The sequence below is a fragment of the Octopus bimaculoides genome, chromosome 4 (assembly GCF_001194135.2).
Source record: "Octopus bimaculoides isolate UCB-OBI-ISO-001 chromosome 4, ASM119413v2, whole genome shotgun sequence".
Classification (NCBI taxonomy): Eukaryota; Metazoa; Mollusca; class Cephalopoda; order Octopoda; family Octopodidae; genus Octopus; species Octopus bimaculoides.
In genome coordinates, this window is record NC_068984.1 from 67,136,581 (window position 1) to 67,142,610 (window position 6,030).

General features: G+C 31.3%; 1 long non-coding RNA gene across 1 annotated transcript in view; it reads right to left on the reverse strand.

Annotated features, from left to right (window-relative positions):
* Positions 1-864: 864 nt before the first annotated feature.
* The window catches only part of LOC128247594 (uncharacterized), a 133,351-nt gene continuing 128,185 nt past the window's right edge, over positions 865-6,030 (reverse strand). Inside the window, exon 3 of the long non-coding RNA XR_008263935.1 lies at positions 865-1,274. This is a non-coding gene — a long non-coding RNA (uncharacterized LOC128247594). The remainder of the gene's footprint in view (positions 1,275-6,030) is intronic.

Sequence of the window (6,030 nt, forward strand, 5' to 3'; positions counted from 1 at the left end):
ACACGAACTGACATTGCTAGGGCTGAACAGCACACTGCACATGGCGAATGAGAAGTAATATTAACACATGAATACAGAACATAAACATAACTATTCATATCGATGAAGACAGTATAATTTTTTCCTAAATACACACACAGACACAGAGAGACAAACAGTCAGACACACGCACTGTATATATATATATATATATATATATATATATATATATATATATATATATATATATATATGTACGTATGTGTATATGCGTGTATAATATATATGTATATATTTATGTATATACAGTATATAATATATATATAATATACAATATATGCATTCTATATAACGTTTTATCAACTAATGAGAAAGACTCGAACGCATGCATGTTGCCGCTCTGCATGTAAGAATAAAATGTTATTGAAGAAGAGGCTATGGAAGTTCCTACTATTTCATTGCTGTTGCGTTGCTTCCAGAAGGACAGCTGTTTGCTGTATGTAAAGCGTTGTATTTTTCATAGGTTGTTCGTTAATTACGACTTCAACGTTTACAATTGTGTGTATATCAGAAAGATGTAACGCTACTTATCCTAACTAGAAATCAAAAGTTCAAGACGTATGCTCATCCAATTGTGAATCCCTCAAATCATTGAATGTCATGCAATTGAATCTAGCCGCCCCATCTAAGAGAAACTGTGAGTATTTATAAACGAATACTTTTTTCTTTACAAAAGTTTGTTTTACACAAAAATTGTGTTTTTTTAATTATTTTTTTGATTTTACAAAAGAATATATTTTGGGTTTTCCCGTTTCCAAAATTTTACTTTTAGTTTGATGATAAATAATATTTTTACAAAAACAATATTTATTTGAAAAATAAAAGTTTAAAATTTGATATTCAGTTTTACAAGAAAATGTTTTAATATTCAAGAAATTACTAATTTTTTTGAAAGACATAGAATATATTCGATATGTTTACTTAATGTACACTGAGTTCTAAAGATGACTTACCTGAGGAGCTCCGTGGAAAGCGGGTAAATCACACATTACTGATGAACACCTTGATTACTTCCGTAGACAGTTGGGATATTATATAATAAATAGAGCCGTTTGTAATAAATTAAAACGTGCATACGGATTTATTTATTTTCTTGTTTACGTTGTGTAATTCTTTTATAAATAATTATTCAATAATATACCAGATTTGGTTATTCTCCCTCTTGCGTTTTGTTTTCTGCCTTCCTTGTTATTTTTTATGTACTATTTCAATGGAAATCGATTTCGAGTTTTCGCCTGAAAATATAAATGATACAAAACTGGTTACTATCTAAAGATGCTAGTTTTGTATGAAAGCATATGGAAGTATCGTAAATAGTTTAAAACAATTGCGAGAAAGAAGTAGGAAAAATGAACACAACATATTGATTTTTCTACTTAGTTGCATGTTCCTGAAAATGAATTGAAAGAAAGTAGGGTGAGTTAGTTGAATTGACTCCAGCATAAAACTGCTATTTATTTGACAATCTTTGGAAAGAGAAAGGCAGGGTCGAATTTGATATTCCTAAAGAAGAGAGAGGAAACTAAGAAGTAAAATAATTTGATATAGACATTAAGCTACATTGCATTATATCTATGTTTTTGCTAAATGTATATGCATTATGTACACAATCATGCTCATTTTTACAAATGGGTAAAATGGAACTGAGCAGAAATCAGAGTATATAGATGTATATATTAGAATATATTTATGTTATCTATGTTATTGGCTGATAAAGTCTGAGTCTATGACGACACAGAAACATCTGTCATAAACCCTAAACTTACCTTCTAATAACAAAAATACAGTCTAATGTAGAAGGCACTACTACATATCTGATTTACAAAAATGAGATAATTCAAATGTTTGGCTTTTGCCAAAGAAAAGAGACCAAGATACCTATACCATGAAATATATTGTAAGAGGAAATGTTTGGTACAGATTGCGTTTGACACGTTATTCTTGCATTGGATCAATATATGGACATAGGAACAGAAACAGATACATATACACTCTTTCTGCATAGACATTCATACTTAGAAGTGCATGTAATAAGCTACAAGCAAATGATTACAAAAAAACCAATCTCACAAACCACAAGACGGAACATGTCTTAATCACATAATCCCATGTCAATGCAATCATTTCTATAGATACCAAAATAAGCAGAACCAATGTACACACACGCACACACACACGCTCACACACACACATACTACACATGTATAGGTATAACAGATATTGAAAATTGCCTCTAGCCAAACCATACAACATTTACATCACATGTATAAATGTATGTTTTCTGCTATATTACATTTTGGAATTAATTAGAAGTTATTTTTATTTTATAGAAAAGCGCTCATGAGATTTATCCACAATTTTATCTATCGTATGTTTTGTCAGAGTCTGAATGTTATCCTTTAAGTTACCTAAGGAGCGTTTTAGAACGTCCTATTTCTTTTTCTCTTTTAATTTTACTCTTCCGCTATCAATCATGTCCATGTTTTCGGTAGAAGAAAACTGTGAACGTTTTGTTTCAACTTTGGTTGTTTGATATATTCAAGGTCAATAGTTTTGAAAATTATATATACCTAAATTACTGTAATTAACATTTTCAGTAGTTTCTCTTTTAATTATCAAGATTCCATTATTAAGTTTTCTTTATAGCTATCGAAATCTGTCACAATTTTTAATATTTTTTCGTTGTTTTTTTTTCTAAACTTATTATGAACTGAAGTTATCGGATTTTATAAACGAATATTTCGTGAAAACAAAATGCTCTTTAGAAATATTTTGAGAAAACGTAGGCATAGGAAATAGTCCACGTCGAAAAATTAATGATACAAAGAGTAACGCATTCTTTTAAACATGGCCATTTAGTTGAATGCTAATGACGAAATATTCAATTTGAAAATACACCCCATTGTCTGGGGAGATTGCTTGCTTTATTTGAATAATTTTATTTCGAGAATAAAAGGAACATAGTTGTATAGAAGAACGTGATGTTAAAACGTAGTATAAAAACCTTTTATTTCAGTTTGTGATATAATCAATGTTAGAATTAAAAAGCTTCACAATTCTTAATACGTGTGTGTATAACCTTAATGCTGGAATTGCATTTATTTTCAAATACGCTTCTGCATCAACATATTGTCAAATGATATGAAACGAAAGGAAGCCAAAACAAGGGAATCTGTTATTCTCGCCTTGAATTAAAATTTTAGTGTTTTACAATTATTAATAAACCGATAAAAAAGCAAATCATTTGTGAGCGTGAACGATGTTTTGTTGAAAACTTTACTCTCTCAATCTAATCCATACTGCTTGCACACACACTCATATATAATATAAACCTCTATATATGAAGAGTTTTGCAGGTGTGTGCTTCTAAAAACGGCACAAAACGCTGCGAAGTATTCAACATTTATGTAATATATTAATAGCGTTCAGAAATGAACAGTACCTTGCTACGTTACTTATTTTATAAATGTCTATACATGCTCATAGTAATGTTCGTTTGTGCATTCATTTAAATATGTACGCATTTGATCAGACATCAGTGTAACCTGTTTTGTGTTACATAATGTCTATTTGCATACGGTCATAGGGTCATAGGCGATGTGGTTAGTTCTTGTCAAGGAGGTCTTACGATCAATTGTGCCAGGCCTTTTATTCATAAAATAAGTATCGAAGCAAGGTACTGTTCATTTCTAAAAGCTATTAATATATTACATAAATGTTGAATATTTCGCAGCGTTTTGTGCCGTTTTTAAATGCACACACCTGCAAAACTCTTCAATAAATCGAGGTTTATATAATATAGGTAAAAATCCTCTAACATACTTGCCTATATACAAAGGTAGGTGACGTACATAAGAATATATGGAGAGTGTTAAATCAACTTCACTTACCGAAGAAGTGTTTCTATGAAGAAAATAAATCTCTTTTTACTTGATAGGTTTTTCAATGATAACGAACGCGCAAGGCTATAGATTTCCTAATATAACAGGCTAGTTGTTTAGTGCCAGGCTTTGAAAGGTGAAGCTGAAGCGTAGAGAATATCTAACTTTCGCTGAATCTGTGCTACTTGTAGAAGTTCTACTTCTAATTAGGACCATTTGGGGATTCACAATACATTGATCTGAACGAGTTAAATTTTCGCGCGCATGTATTGGTGGAAATTAAGATAATAATACGCAGTTTGAATTATAGCCGAACAAAAGAGAATTTACCAATGATGAAGGTATTTCTCGGTATTTGTTGCAACACAGATTCTAACATCTGGGAATTTAATGTAGTTTTCAGTACTGAATTATTAACAATGTTTTTCCCAGAAGAGATTATCTGAAAGAAGCCATTGGATAGTATCATAGAATATATTTAAGAACAAGTAGATTTTCTATAGAATAAAAAGAAGCTATTTTCCTGTCGAGAGATTAGAAATGATTAATTGTGATCGAAAGCTTCGTTTGCGCGTACACATACGTACATACAAATATATACACAGACGTCTACATATGCAAGAAGAGAAAACAGCATACAAATTCACATACATACTCATGCACACACTTAAACGAACCCAGATATGAAAAGAACAGCATAATCTCATTACGTTTATATGTTTATTGTAGAGAAGAGAACTATATGCATCGACAAAAATGTGTTTTAAGTATACTACAGGCAAATGTATAAATATAAAGGTAGCGTAATGGATGATAGAATAGTGGGAATACTTAAGCCAAAAAAAAAATGATTGTAGATAGATCTATAAATTAAAACTAATACTGTAGGATATATAAAGGAAATTACAAGAATGTGGCATATGAAACGATCAATTAACCCACTCAATCAAAGTTCCAAATGAATTAAAAGAAATAAATTTACAAACATCGTTATGGTCAAAATAAATATTTCATTTAATATATTTAATGAAAAAATACCAGCAACAGAGAAAGTGTTAAGAAAGCATATATCTTTTATCTTTTACCTGTTTCAGTCATTAGACTGCAGCCATGACGGGGCATCACATTGAAGAACTTTTAGTCAAATGAAATTATCGCAGTACTTATTCTGTCTATCTCCCTTCTGCCGAATGGCTAAGTTGTGGGAACGTAAACGAACCAATACCGGAAGTCAAACGGTGCTGGGGGATAAACACGCGCGCGCACGCGCACGCACACACACACACACACACACACACACGACAGGCTTATTTCAGTTTCCGTCAACCAAATCAACTAACAAGGTTTTTGTTGGCCCGAGGCTATAGTAGAAGACACCTGCCCAAAGTGATACGCAATGGGACTGAACTGGGAACCATGTGGTTGGGAAGCAAGCTTCTTACCACACAACCACGCCTGCGTATGATGATTTTGTTAAAATGGTTGCATGCTATTTACCCTTTATCTATAAATTTATATAAAAAAAAACTATTATCATCATAATTCAAAGCTTTAAGATATTAGTCTTTTTGTAAAGATTTTAGAATTTATATTATTGAAGCTTCCCCAATTGCGTGTGGCTATGAGATCATGATGAAATATATTTGAATAATATGCAAGTTATATAAATAAAACAATAAGTATGAAAATTGAAATGTTTTAAAATGATAATGGAATGTTTTCTTATAAGTTCTTACGTTTAACAGTTAAAGAGGTCGTATTCTTAGCGAGAAGGTTGGTTACGTTTATGAGGTTTACTAACACTAACAGACTTGAGAGAAGATGTTTGTATGTAACTCGAACATTTATAGGCCGATGTTTCTGTGGAAAAAAACTTGATAATAGACATTTCAGTGGGATGTTTTCTGGAGGCGAAGTTATCAAGAAAGTATCTTTTTTTATGAGTTATTTGGAGTTAGAAAGTGTAAGATTTGACAGAAAAGACGGGAATCAATACACGAGTTTAGGGAGTGGAAGAGAACGCAGTTTGATGGCTCAAAAAAGCCCTTCGTAGTAGCGGTTGGAAAGATACGTATATATATATATATATATATATATATATATATATATA